The sequence below is a fragment of the Bos javanicus genome, chromosome 2, assembly GCF_032452875.1.
Source record: "Bos javanicus breed banteng chromosome 2, ARS-OSU_banteng_1.0, whole genome shotgun sequence".
NCBI lineage: Eukaryota > Metazoa > Chordata > Mammalia > Artiodactyla > Bovidae > Bos > Bos javanicus.
This window is the reverse complement of record NC_083869.1, coordinates 13,462,476-13,478,113: the sequence shown is the minus strand read 5'-3', so window position 1 is coordinate 13,478,113 and position 15,638 is coordinate 13,462,476. Positions and strand designations below refer to the sequence as shown.

Sequence of the window (15,638 nt, the reverse complement as noted above, 5' to 3'; positions counted from 1 at the left end):
TTGCAGCGTCATCGAGGGACACACTTTTGTCGGGGTGCACCAGTGTTTTGTTCGTTACAACTCATAACCTTTTGTATCCTAATGATTCAGAGAGGGCCGTAAGAAAGAGCGATTTTCAAGGAGATTCAAGAAGAAAAATATGGAAAAATTTTCAAGAAGATAAAGACATCAAATGCTTCATCACCAGACAGAGATTGAAAAGTGTTCATTTGATTTGGCATTTAGGAGGTCATTTGCAATTTTAGTAAGTTATGCAATGTGAAAGAAACAGTGTCTTTCAAATGACAACCAAAGGGAGAAAATCCAGATCTGAACTGCAGAAAGAGTGAGGCTCTTACTACCCCCATTTCCTTGCGTCTCATTTACTTTGCCAACATCAGTAATTGCTTATGAGTCTGCCAATTTCTCCTTACCATTTCCCTGATCGCTTTGAACTCACATACCACCCTCCTCCTTCCATCTTTCCCTTCTACCTGTCTCTGTTGGGGCCCTTTAGATTCTGTGATAACTTCCTCCATTCTTTCTTAGTAGAACTTCTTACAAGGAAAGCATTTAACTGGCACTTTTTCACCTCTTCAGCCTATTGCAAATTGACTTTTGACCTCATTGATTTAGTGAAATGGCTCATGGCAAGGAAATTTTTCATAAAAACCATATATAATTAGTTTTTAAACTTCCTGCATAAATCTCTTTAATTTTATATTATGACACAGTACACAATTATTCGCTGAGTAGTTCATCTCCTCTTAGCCAAAGAGAAAATTGAAACTGTCAGTCAAACTGTATGGAATAAGAAATAACATTTTTATTAGCAGTAAACAGAAACTTGTATAATAAAAGTATTTTTGTGTCACTTGAAATATTACCTTTGGTTGCAAGTTTTGAAAGTATTCAAGGTATTTTCTGTTCTTATTTATTTTAGTTGGGATTTTGATTGCAGGCAGCTTGCTTTTTTTTTCCTCCTGCCTTACAGTCACGATACTTGAGCACACATATAATGAAGCCTTGTTCAATTTGAGACTTCTCTATAGTAATGCAATAACATTACAAAGATTTTCTTCATTTAATCCTCAAACAACTTTTTTGAAGGGTTTTTATTTCCCCCCTATTTACAGATGAAGAAATGAAAACTCAGAGAGGAAGATAAATTACCATAGTTACATTGCCACAGCTTATGAGTGTGTGTTTGCTCAAATCTGGGTCTTCTGATTCTGAATTTAGAGCTGTTTTTACTATCCTCAGCTGCTTAGATGTAGTACAAGTATATAATTAACAACATAGATACAGTAACAATTCAAAGGAAATTAATTTTTTAAATGGACATTTTTATTCAAAGATGGCAAGACCATACATTTCTCCTAATTTATTTTGTCAAGATCTTATATGTTGAATGAGTTTAGATATTAGATGAGTTTAGGTTGGCAGTAAAGAACTGTTGTGCACTTTCATAGATATTCTTTTGTCTCATTCTTCTCTGAACAGACATGATTACACTGTCTTTAACATAGAAATGGATGTTTTGATACTCTTTTTTGTTTGTTTTTGTTTGATACTCTTCAGCAATGAGAAGAGGTTAAAGAAGTTTGGGTAGAACTAGTAAGAAGAGTAATTGGATATGATTGTTATCTTAAATATAGCCACCAGACTGTTGATTTAAGTTTTGGTCTGTCCTAAATTATTCATGACAAAATTTTGTCAGCATATCTGGCTCTTTTATCTGTGTCTATGAATCTTCCCTGGTGGCTCAGAGGATAAAGCGTCTGCCTGCAATGCAGGAGACCCAGGTTCAATCCCTGGGTTGGGAAGATCCCCTGGAGAAGGAAATGGCAACCCACTCCAGTATTCCTGCCTGGAGAATCCCATGGACAGAGGAGCCTGGCGGGCTACAGTCCACGGGGTCTCAAAGACTCGGACACGACTGAGTGACTTCACACACACACACACACACACACACACACACACAAATCTTCAAAACAATACTCTGTCTGTAAGGCTGATATGTATATGATTAACATCTAGGCTATCAAGATAATTTTAAAAATTAAAGGAATAGATAGGTGAACACTAGATTCAAAAACATTTCTTTACTTTTCCTATTTCAAATTTATATTAATAAAAGCCTCAAAGGCAACCTCCTTGAGAATATGCACACTCTTACTGGAAACACTCAAGACAATAAGATTAACATTTATTGCTGACTCAGCAAGAAAAGAAATTCAGAGAATTTGGTTCTAGAAGGGAGGTAGAACAAACAAACAGGATGAGCAATCATTTGCTGGAATAAATAGAATTGTTTAGTTTTAGGCATGTTTAAATTGAGAATGACAGAGGTTTTCTTCCAGGAGCTAAGAGCATGATCAAAAACCTGGAGCTAAAAGCATATTATGTGGAAAACAGTGAAGGCACCTGCCTCTCTACAGGAGGTCGACAGGTACGGTAAGGCCAGGTTGTAGGGGCTGCTGTAGGTGTTAGAATGCATGCTGAATGCAGCAAAGAACTTTCTGTTCAAAGACATTTCTTTCTCTGTTTTATAGAGATGTAATTGACATACAGCACTAGTGATATTATAATATCATTGAACCACAGTTCAAAAGCATATGTATTGATTCATTGATATTTATATGTGCATTGTTGTATAAAACAAAATGTTTGCCACAATAAACTTAGGTAACATCCATCACCTCACATAGTTACACAGTATTTTGCTTGTGATGAGAACTGTTAAGATCTATTCTCTTCAGTTCAGTTCAGTTGCTCAGTCGTGTCCAATCTTTGTGACCCCATGAATCGCAGCACACCAGGCCTCCCTATCCATCACCAGCTCCCAGAGTTCACTCAAGCTCATGTCCATCGAGTCGGTGATGTCATCCAGCCATCTCATCCTCTGTCATCCCCTTCTCCTCCTGCCCCCAATCCCTCCCAGCATCACAGTCTTTTCCAAGGAGTCAACCCTTCACATGAGGTGGCCAAAGTACTGGAGTTTCAGCTTTAGCATCATTCCTTCCAAAGAACACCCAGGGCTGATCTCCTTGAGAATGGACTGGGATCTCCTTGCAGTCCAAGGGACTCTCAAGAGTCTTCTCCAACACCACAGTTCAAAAGCATCAATTCTTCGGTGCTCAGCCTTCTTCACAGTCCAACTCTCACATCCATACATGACCACAGGAAAAACCATAGCCTTGACTAGACGGACCTTTGTTGGCAAAGTAATGTCTCTGCTTTTCAGTATACTATCTAGGTTGGTCATAACTTTTCTTCCAAGGAGTAAGTGTCTTTTAATTTCATGGCTTCAGTCACCATCTGCAGTGATTTTGGAGCCCCCCAAAAATAGTCGGCCACTGTTTCCACTGTTTCCCCATCTATTTCCCATGAAGTGATGGGACCGGATGCCATGATCTCAGTTTCTGAATGTTGAGCTTTAAGCCAACCTTTTCACTCTCCACTTTCACTTTCATCAAGAGGCTCTTTAGTTCCTCTTCACTTTCTGCCATAATGGTGGTGTCATCTGCATATCTGAGGTTATTGATATTTCTCCTGGCAATCTTGATTTCAGCTTGTGCTTCTATTCTCTTAGCATCTGTCAAAAAAAGATTCAGTATCGTTAATTATAGTCATCATGTTGTATATTACATCTGTTGGGCCTGGTTTTGGAATTTGGAAGGAAGTAACCAGACTCAAGAAGCTTAGTTTTTACTGTTTTACAAAGTTTTGGTTTCATAGACTAGTGAAGTTCCTAAAAGAATTCATGAGGACTAGCATATAGTTGTCAAGTGTTTATTTACCTATCGAAGGATGTTTAAAAAAATCACCATATTTTTATCTTCACTATTTCAGAAAAGAATTGAATTTTAACCTCAAATTATAGGTAGGAAGGGCAAGAGTGTCCTTCCAGAGTAAAGGACAGAACATTAAAAATGAATAATTTTGGTGTTATTAAAGACTTACTGCATTGTCCTTATTTTCTCATTTCCTCTTTCACCAGTGAGTCTTTGTCATGTACTTGCATGACTCCTCAGATCGATGGCTGAGATTTACTGAGCTAGGAGAATATCGTAATTATTCAGGCATAAGATGATAAGAACCGGGGAAAGGAGCAGAAAGAACAAGTGAAGGGAAGGAAGATGACACTGAGAGAATGTCAGTACTGGTGACAGGCTGATGTAGGAGAGAAAGGGAGAGAGTGAAAGATGCCTGCCATACTGCACTGTGCCCTGATAATTTTTAATAGTCACATGGCGTGTAACATTGCTCTAATTTGTCTCATAAGAGATCTTTTGGAATGGCATAGCAACCGATTGATGTCTTGCTGTTGTCTTCATCAAGACTAGAAATGCAATTTGCTTGACATATAAAGATCATGTTTTTATTGGTGATTGATGAGTTAAAATATTTCTCCATCTACAGGCAAACTGATCTTGAGTAAGATTTTAAAGGAGGAAAGAAAGTTTATTTTAAAGGAGGTTAGAAAGCTACCTTGATGAACCACCATCAGATAGTCATATCAAGATTTCACAGATTTTTTTTTAAAAAACAATTACCAGGATTCTTAACGTTTAATACTGATGTTTTGTTCTTGAGTCTTGAGACTGGCCATTTAGCAATTGCCAGGTTTTAGTGCTGTAGTTGAGGAGTTTCTGATTCTTCTTCTTTTTTAATGGGATGATGCTGTGATATAAGAAGAAGTATAAGAGTAGTGATAGTTATAGAAAAAGAACAAAGATGCTTTGTGACTTTGGAAATTATTTTCAAGGTTACTCACCAGAGGATACCTTGTTTAGGAAAGAAGGTTTTTTTTTTTTTCTTTAGAGGAGAAAATGTGTTCAGAAATAGTTAATGGCAACTGTGTTATTTACTGGATGTTGATCTACAGCATTAATTTAAGATGTACTTTATCTATGATTCTAGACTTCTTTTAAATGTCAAAATCTGGAAAGGCTACACTGGCTCACTCCACTGCTAGGTAATAGCTAGTATTGTCTTTGCTCCAGGGCATTTAAAATGAAATTTTGAGGTACATTGAAAAAAGTCACCAGTTCACTTACTATACAATATCTTGGAATGTGAATATCTGAAAGAAAAAAATTCAGTAAACGGAGTTACTTGCTGGAATTCACAACACAATAATGAGAAAAGTTTTGCAGCTTTGATCATAAAAGAAATGAGTTGTTTAATTTTACCCTTAAGTGCTGGTACACAGTTTCAGCACCCAGTAAGTCTGCATGCATTTAAATAACTTAAAACAATTATTAAAAGAAAGTTGCTAGAAATAAATAGCATTTATATAAAAAGGAGACTAAGTTCAAACTGCTACTGCTTTAAAATTTAAAAGAAGAAATTCGAGTTCAGAACAGGATGTAGGATTTAGTAACAAAGTAATTTCAATCCCTTAGTTCCTTTGTGATAGCTATGTTCATCATTTAATCATTTTACAAAGAAAGGAATAGAAATGTTACTTGTGATTCTTATCAACACTTGTGACTGAAAACTTTATTATGTGTTGTAAATACTTATGGCCCCAAATAGCTCTTTGATTTACAGTTTAAGTATTGAAATAGAATGAAATAGTTTCTACTGTGTTTGTAATCACTGCAAGAACAGTATGAATCATCTTTCAAATAAAAATACTTCCTTTCTTGACCTTTCCCAAAGATGTTTCAAAGTACAAGAATGCCACTTTTTTTGGTCTGCTGTCCCCAGACCTTTATTCATCATCTTGAAGGTGATTATTTTCTTAGTTGATCCTAGCCTTGCCGAAGAGTTCTATCTAGAGATTTAAATATATTATTAACTTAGAAAATAAATTTCAAACTACTCATGCTGTTTTACCTAGAATTATTACATTATTAAGAGTAAATATCTTATTAAACTCAATAGGGAGCCAGAAAGTGAATAAACAAGATTTATTTCTAAAGGAGGTACCTGAGTGTATATAAAATAACTAACCAAAAAATTAAAGTTAATAAAATGGGGCAGCTAAACCATATAAGTCAACAAAATTTATATTGAAAAGACCTTGTAAATATTAAGTTTAATTTTCCTAGATTGCAATATGGAATTGCTATTATTTGAAGTCAAAACAAAACATGTGAGATACCTGACATTTCAACAGAGTTTGTATGTGTCCTGAACCAGCTATACTTTTTGAGACACCATTCCAGGTGCTCGTATTTACTAGCCCTTTAATCCTCAGAGCACCACCTTGGTTTGGAAGCTCTAGCTATACCCATCTTCTAGATGAGCGAAGTAAAATGTAGAGCTCCAAATGGACAAATACTGCTTGGCAACTGTGTGGTGTTGGGTTTGAGTCATGTTACCTATTGCAAGTATCTCATGATTTCTTCTCATCCCCTGCCTGTACTCCTTCTGTCACCAAGTACTATAATTTCATTATTTCTTCATATCATTCTATCTTCTCCTTTTTTGGGGTTCTTGCTATGTACACCTGAATAACCATCATATTATGGTCTAATACTTTAGTAAATCTCAGACATCATTCTGAGGACTTGAGAGGATTTGTGACAAAATTTTAGTACCCATCCTCTTAGCCTATTAATCCAGTTCTGGGTTTCAAAAAATGGTTTGTCTGACTCTTTGTGACCCCATGGACTGTAGCCCACCAGGCTCCTCTGTCCATGGAATTCTCCAGGCAAGAATACTGGAGTGGGTTGCCATTTCCTTCTCCAGGGATCTTCCCAACCCAGAGATCAAACCTGGGTCTTCTGCATTGCAGGCAGATTCCTGACCATCTGAGTCACCAGAGAAGCCCTCTTAGACAGAAGCTATTATTTATATATGGTTGTAGGAGCCACTATTTGTAGTCACTTTTAAAAATTATTAGAGTATAGTTGTTGTACAATGTTGCATTAGTTTCTGCTGTACAACAAAGGGAATTACCTATATGTATAATCTGTCTTTTGTCACTTTAATTCACAGGCCTCAGATACTGAACCTAAGAGGGTAGAGGGAAATTTTTTTTTCTTCTCTTTAATAGTGTTAGACGAGCTCTAGCTGTATGAACAAGCAGAGTTATGGCTCTTGCTTCTTTGATAAAGAGATGAGGGCTTGCCAGCTCTGGCCTCTTGCTTGAAACCATTAGTTTGAGATGTCAGTTTGCATTGCATTAAATTTCTGTGCTATGCTACATGGACTCTTTTGCCAGAACTTTCCAGCCTTTCACTGTTTGCTTCTCTCCTTTGCCTAACAGGAACATATGGTTACTTAAATCTAAATTAATCTAAATTGGCTAGTGGCTATCCTATTGGACAGTCCAGATATTGAACACATCCATCACTGCAGGAAGTTCTGTGGGCTAGCACTGCCTTAGTTTGTTGCTAAAGCACTTGAATTGTGAGTAGACATAACAATATCACCTCTCAGCCTTGTATTCCGTTGACTATATTGCTTTCTTGACATCTGAATGAAATTTACAGTCAAATAGGCTCAGCTAATGGAGCAATAATCCATATTTAATTGTCATATGCTTTTGAAAGATAGTAAAAATAGTGAAGTATTAACTACCTGTATAAAGCACTAAGGAACAGAAGTTACTTGGCTTAGCTATGAAGAAGGAGGAGATGATGTTAGTATAGTGTTCAGAGGAAAGGGAAATCAGCTGTAGTGATGTCATGCCAGGGTTGAGTTGGCTGACCCTGGCTGGCCAGGTGAGTGTGTTTTTCCTCCCATGCCATTCCTGACCTCCCCAGTGAAAGAGATTTCCAAGATGAAATAATAATAGTTGCTTAGTATATGAGATTGATCTGTGAATTGTGTGGTTGATAGTGCTAGCTGAAGTTATTAATAGATGAGGCTAAATGTAGCAAAATTTATATATCTTTTGTTTTGTAGAGCTTTCTTAGAGAAAAGTCATAGTTGAGGTTAGAGAGGTTAAGTCTGTGGTATTTATATTTCCTCTAGCAAACTCTCAAGGAAAGATAAACTCAGTTCAGTTCAGTTCAGTTCAGTCACTCAGTCATGTCTGACTCTTTGTGACCCCATGAACTGCAGCACGCCAGGCCTCCCTGTCCATCACCAACCCCCGGAGTTCACTCAAACTCATGTCCATTGAGTCAGTGATGCCATTCAGCTATCTTATCCTCTGTCGTCCCCTCTCCTCCTGCCCCCAGTCCTTCCCAGCATCAGGGTCTTTTTCCAATGAGTCAACTCTTCACATGAGGTGGCCAAAGTACTGGAGTTTCCCCTTCAGCATCTGGTAGTTAAATAATCCTAAGGGTTAGATTACATGAGCAGTCTAACCTGCTTTAAGTAAGCATTTAAGCAATTCTTGTTAAACAAATAATCTATTTTACACTTATAACTCTATTCAGATTTGCCCCCATAATGAATGTTCAGCCAATAACTTTTCACTCACCATGATGACTCTTGAAAGTGATACCATTTTGATCAAATGATTCTTTTTTCCCACTAAAGTGACTTGTTCACCAAAAGTTACATTAAATAAATCTACTATGAAAAGTGACATTTCAACATTATAGTATCTTTGTGACCCTGTGGACGATACAGTCCATGGAATTCTCCAGGCCAGAAGACTGGAGTGGGTAGCTGTTCCCTTCTCCAGGGGATCTTCCCAACCCAGGGATCGAACCCAGGCCTCCACATTGCAGGTGGATTCTTTGCCAGCTGAACCCCAAGGCAAGCCCATTAAAACTATAAAGAGTGACATTTCAACATTATGGTATCAGGCAAAGATACATTCAGCAATTTACTTGACATAATTTCTGGGTAGAGGTTATCATACAAAGGTATTTCAATTACCTGCCAATAATGGATGAGTCCAAAACATTTCGCTTTGTGTGTGTAGGGGAGGGGAAAATATCTTTCCCCTCTAACCTCCTAGGTTCTCTCTGGCCTAAGACAGATTAACCAAAGAAAAGCATACAAGTTTGTTTAATTTCCTTAAGAAGCCTCCCATGTCATGTAAAACTCATGTTTTATGTGATACGGGAAGCTTCATAAGGATATGAAAACCTAAGTGAAGTGAAGTCACTCAGTCGTGTCCGACTCTTTGTGACCCCATGGACTGTAGCCTAATAGGCTCCTTCGTCCATGGGATTTTCCAGGCAAGAATGCTGGAGTGGGTTGCCTTTTCCTTCTCCAGGAAATCTTCCTGACCCAGGGATTGAACCTGGGTCTCCCTCATTGTAGGCAGACACTTTACCATCTGAACCAAAGGATATACATGATATCAAAGGATATATATGAAGACCTAAAGATATGGTTAAATCTGAATATTTTTATACTAGATTTGAAGAAGGAAATGGCAACCCACTCCAGTATTCCTGCCAGGAGAATCTCATGGACAGAGGAGTCTGGTGGGCTATAGTCCATGGAGTCACAAGGAGTTGGACATGACTTAGTGACTACACACACATACTAGGTTAGATGAAGAGTGGGAAGTTATGAAAATTGTGTTAGGACAAAGGGTATGAGCTAAGGCTATAAACTGGGGGAAATGAGCAAGGCCTGTCCATTCACATTCCTCTCCAGGTCCTTCCAGCTTTAGGGATAATGGTGATTCTTTCCTCAGGGTTTGGGGGGACACCTCTCATATGATGGTTACAAGACCTGGCTCAGGAGAGAAAAGAAGATCTGAGAGTCCTTTCTGCACTTGCCACTTCTCAGATTCCTTTAGTTTAAAACAACCTGCCAAGGCACTGATTTTGGTGTAGTGTGTTCTGAATTCCATTGTGTGCATCTATAAGGAGGGAGATGAAGATGTAGTATCTTCTGTGCATCTTTAGTCTGTTATGCCCTCCCAACCATAGCCTATACTTTGCCCCAAAGGTGTTTTGTTTTGTTTTTTTTTCTTTTGGCATATGGCTTTTGCAGTTTAAGTGCAAAAAATAACCGTCAGCCTCCAGATCTGAAAAATTGATGAAGAAAATATTTTAGAAATAAGAGAAAAGGACAAGTACAGTAGCACTGCATTTTATATACAAGTTGTATTTGTTTACCTTCAAGTTGCTGTTCATTACTAATATAAACTTGTTTTCATTCAACTGATATATTTTTCTAGCTGTGAAAATTAAGTATCTTGTGTTGAGATGAAACACATCACAACTTTCCCATTAAATTTAATGGGAACACATTTAAGAAAAGTTTAAAAGCTCGTAACGGCAGGGTTTTCAAGCACTAATGAACATCACTAAGCAGGGGATAGGTATACTTGAAAAGCAGCACTTTGATTGGGATACGCAGTGACTGCTAAGCCCTGTAGAAGATCCTGCAGTTTGAGGCGCCACACTGTAAATGAGAAGTCTGGACAGTTTTGTTATCATTTCTGCCTAATATTTATCTAGGTTGGATTCTTTTGCCATAAAGCTGTCAAACTTTCCACTCTGCTTTTCTATCTGCCTCTTTGAATGGGCTCCACAAGAGCTAGCAGTATCACCAGCCTTTGCTAAATTAACATTATTCTCGCTGCAATTCACTAGCATTTATGAAATAATTCAGATGGTTGAGATTCTATTTTCCCCCCACATTTAAAATTGTTTACCACAAATCTTTGCTTTATGTTATTTATTCATAAAAAGTTTTGCTTTAAGCTATTTTCTTTCTCAAGAAATCTTTAATAAAGCACCAAAATACTTTTGAAAAACCCTTAGCTATTCCTCATCTCATTGTTTTTTAACATCTTATTTCTTGGAATTACATAGGGTAATTTAGATAGTATAAAACTATATGTAACTTTTTCCCAAGTTATATATAGTGGTAAAAAGTTATATGCAGTGTTTCCCAAGTTATATGCAGTGGTAAAAAGAATTCTGCCAATGCAGGAAACATAAGAGATGTGGGTTTGATCCTGGATTGGGAAAATCCCCTGGAGTAGAAAATGGCAACCCCCTCCAGTATTCTTATCTGGAAATTCTACGCATAAAAGGAGCCTGGCGGGCTACAGTCCACAGAGTTGCAAAGAGTGGGACAAGACTTAGCGACTGAACAACAAGAACAACATAGCTGTAACTATATATGTATATATATTTTCTTTCTAAAATGTTTGGGCCATATTTTTAATACTGCGTTAAAAAATCCTGTTTAGTGCTTCTGATGTATGTGAATATGTCTCAGTAAATCTGGTTTCCTGAGCTAAGTTTTGAGGGCCAGATAACTTGATAAGCTTTCATTGTAGGTGGATATGAAATGTGCTGTGTTTCTTCATAAGTAACTCTTCCTGTGTGCAATGGAAAAATCTTCTATTAGTCAGGACTAGTGGTCATTTTATTGTGGTCATATATTTGTACCTCTAAATACTCTCAGGGAGAGAAAGACAAAGAGAATATCAAATTATCTCATTCAGTTACTTATTTGATGGAGGAAGAAAGTTAAATTTAATGACTAATAAGATATACATGGCTTCCTGGTCATAGATCGTTGAATAGCAATTTTTAGGTTTAAAATGTGAGACATTATTAATCTCATCATAAATGATTTTAATCAGTGATTGTATCATTGGACAAAATAAACCTTTAATAAATATTAACATTGATTTGTACAAAAATATATTATTTGGGCTTCCCTGATAGCTCAGCTGGTAAAGAATCCGCCTGCACTGCAGGAGACCCCAGTTTGATTCCTGGGTTGGGAAGATCCCCTGAGAAGGGATAGGCTACCCACTGTAGTATTCTTGGGCTTCTCTGGTGGCTCAGACAGTAAAAGAATCCATCTGCAATGCGCGAGACCTGGGTTTGATCCCTGGATCGGGAAGATTCCCCGGAGAAGGGAACGGCAACCTACTCCAGTATTCTTGCATAGACAGAGGAGCCTGGTGGGCTACAGTCCATGGGGTCACAGAGTCGGACACGACTGAGCGGCTAAGCACAGCACAGCACAGCACAGCACATGTATCGTCTACTTTAATAAGCATTTTATTTATTGAATTTATGTATATAATGATGTGAAAGACATTGATATTAAAACTGAGTTGTAAATATCCTGTGTCATATCACCATAAATATAATTGTTTAGGTACCAAACATGTGTCTTAAAGTAGTTTCAATAGATTTACTTTTGATATTAATTTTTATTTATTAGCCTTTTAAAGTATAACAACTTGGATTTTTAAGTATTTAGGCCATGCCTACATGACCTAACTACTCAAGCAAGAAAGAAAAATACTTTGGTTTATATCTGGATAACTTTAGACCAAACACATCCATTAGTAGGGAAAAGTTTTTTCAACCTAAACTTTCTTCTCTCCCCTGTTTTTAGGGCTTACATTGGCTGAATTGTCTGTTTAGTTTCTACATTCATTCATTTATTGTCATTATATTGTGCATTCAGAAAAATATTAACTGTCTGATTAATCCTGTGTAAAATCTCTAATATTTCTTAAATTTGTGAATTATAATTTTTCTGAATTAGCTCCTTTAAAAATTCAAGTTCATTCATTAACAATTCTTAATAAATCATTATAATTAACTCCAGTGCAATTCTATGCTAAGGAAAATATTTTATTTGGATAAAATATTTACTCAAACTTATGTCATAAATTAAATATTTACAATGAAGTCTGTGTGTTCTTAGTCACTCTTAGTCACTCAGTCATGTCTGACTGTTTGCGACTCTGTGGACTATAGTCCACCAGGCTCCTCTGTCCATGAGAATTCTCCAGGCAAGAATACTGGAGTGGGTTGCCATGCCCTCCTCCAGGGGATCTTCCCAACCCAGGGATCAAACCCAGGTCTCCTGCATTGCAGGTGGATTCGTTACCATTTAAGCCATTGGGGAACCCCAAGAATACTGGAGTGGGTAACCTATCCTTTCTCCAGGGGATCTTCCTGACCAGGAATTGAACCAGGGTCTCCTGCATTGCAGGCAGATTCTTTACCAACTGAGATACCAGGGAAGCCCATAATGAAGTATACAATATATTATTATCCAAACAAATAGAAAATTCACAGCTTATTGAATACTCAGTATAACCTGATATTTTAAAAATAGAATTATGTCATTTCCATTGCTGTTTCCTTAAAAATATTTGAATTACCATGATGCATCATAAGGAGGATATGAATATCTTCTTTAAGGGTTAAAAAAATCAGGAGTCTATTGCCTGTCATCTATAGAATAAAGTAAAAATGGGAGTGGGGATTTGACTTTGAGTTAAGATGGATTATGTGTTAGTCACTGTGCTTTAGAGAATGAACCTCAACAGCCCTTTGAGGTAATTATTATCTCCATTTTACACAGGAGAAAACAGAAGTTCAGTGCAGTTAACTAATTTGCTTAAAGTCACACAGTTAGTAAATGGTGGAATCAGCATTTGAACATGGTATATCTCATACCAATTTTTTATACTGTAGGGGAGCAAAATCTGCCACCCTGAAGTGTTTCTTTGGCACTGAGGACTAATTTAGGTTGATTATTTTTAAGACCACAAAGACTCAGGAAAAACATTTAACCTTCCCCCCAACTGCCTAAAAGAATGTAGATAGAGGATCTGTTTCAGGAAGGGCCTATCACCTTCAGTTCAGTTCAGTTCAGTTGCTCAGTCGTGTCTGACTCTGTGACCCCATGAATCGCCAGGCCTCCCTGTCCATCACCAACTCCCGGAGTTCAGCCAGACTCACGTCCATCGAGTCAGTGATGCCATCCAGCCATCTCATCCACTGTCGTCCCCTTCTCCTCCTGCCCCCAATCCCTCCCAGCATCAGAGTCTTTTCCAAGGAGTCAACTCTTCGCATGAGGTGGCCAAAGTACTGGAGTTTCAGCTTTAGCGTCATTCCTTCCAAAGAAATCCCAGGGCTGATCTCCTTCAGAATGGACTGGTTGGATCTCCTTGCAGTCCAAGGGACTCTCAAGAGTCTTCTCCAACACCACAGTTCAAAAGCATCAATTCTTCAGTGCTCAGCCTTCTTCACAGTCCAACTCTCACATCCATACATGATCACTGCAAAAACCATAGCCTTGACTAGACGGACCTTTGTTGGCAAAGTAATGTCTCTGCTTTTCAATATGCTATCTAGGTTGGTTATAACTTTCCTTCCAAGGAGTAAGTGTCTTTTAATTTCATGGCTGCAATCACCATCTGCAGTGATTTTGGAGCCCCCAAAAATAAAGTCTGACGCTGTCTCCACTGTTTCCCCATCTATTTGCCATGAAGTGATGGGACCAGATGCCATGATCTTCATTTTCTGAATGTTGAGTTTTAAGCCAACTTTTCACTCTCCTCTTTCACCTTCATCAAGAGGCTTTTTAGTTCCTCTTCACTTTCTGCCATAAGGGTGATGTCATCTGCATATCTGCCTATCACCTTACATAAGTGTAATATCAACTAGGTGTGGTAAGGGCTTTCCTGGTTGCTCAGCTGGTAAAGAATCCACCTGCCAATGCAGGAGATGCAAGAGAGAGACTCTGGTTCAATTCTTGCCTGGAAAATCCCATGGACAGAGGAGCCTGGTGGGCTATAGTCCTTGGGGTCACAAAGGGCCGGACATTACCAAGTGCAGACGCACATATGAGGTAGGATAGAACAGGGGAACCTGCAGTCTATTTTTCAAAATTTCTCTCTGTGACAAATTTCTCTTCATAGTGTCTGCACACCCCAAAACATTTGTTTACCAAACATTTGCTTTTCCAAACATTTGTGAATTACCTTCTTCTCTTTTGAAGTATCAGACTAACTACCCTCAATATCATCTTTTGTCTTTAGCTGAAGATGGTATTTAAGGTAAGAGTTTAGGCCATTTTGGTGAGTTACTCAATTTTCCTGGGTCTCTTGTATGTATACATGATTTTAAACTTTTGTGCCCCGGCACCACAGTCCTTTATGTGTCAACATGGAGAAGAATTCAGCAAGAGCACAGTGGTAAACAAGAAGTGATTTATTAGATAGGGTGCATGTGAGGCTTAGGAGTGGGTGAGAAACGCCAGCACCCAGAGAACTTAGTGGGCTACAGTTTTATAATCAGAGGAAGAGAGGGGGGCGGGGGAAGATCTTTATTTTTCTCAAGTAGCAGTCAAAATGTTTCTATCATCTGCTGCTCCTCCAGGTAGGGCAGGGAAGTTTACTTGGCTCTGTATGGTCAGGCTGGGACTGTCATACAGCACTTTGGAAAAATATTTTCAGGTTTCAGTACAATTGAGGGTCTTTCATTTTGAAAAGGCACCTTTCCATAAGCGATTGTTTTTTGTGTGCACAGAGCCTATTTTGGGGGTTGTTAACTCATTGAACTCATCGAGCAGGATGTGGGTATTATGCCTCCTTTGTTTTATTGTTTTGGGGCATGTCCAGTGCTCCTGTTGCATGGCTTTGTTGCTAAGCAAGCTTGCTTGGTTTTGTGTTAAGCAAAGCTGCTTTCTCGACTAATCTTTAACTTACAGGAGTTTCCCACATTTTTTCTTCTTACAATCCCCTAGTGGGATTAGCTATTTAATCACCTATTTGGACTCTTTTATTCTGTCTCTATCACTAGCAAAGGCTTTTTTCACCACACTTCAGTTAAGACATTGGGAGAATTAAACAGATCCTATGCAATGTAAAATCTGAAACAAGGTCTGGATGATTTAATGGAACTCATTTTGTTTATCTGTTGAATAATACAATACTACTACTACTAGAAATTAGGATTTACTGAGCTCTTTAGAATACTGAATATCTTCTGTCATTATTTCTCATTTAA

The 15,638-nt window shown here is 37.9% G+C and overlaps 1 non-coding gene across 1 annotated transcript; it reads left to right on the top strand.

The window, feature by feature from the left end:
* Positions 1-1,733: 1,733 nt before the first annotated feature.
* TRNAC-GCA (transfer RNA cysteine (anticodon GCA)) lies at positions 1,734-1,805 on the top strand. The gene has a single exon. It is a non-coding gene; the product is annotated as a tRNA-Cys (tRNA).
* Positions 1,806-15,638: the final 13,833 nt, after the last annotated feature.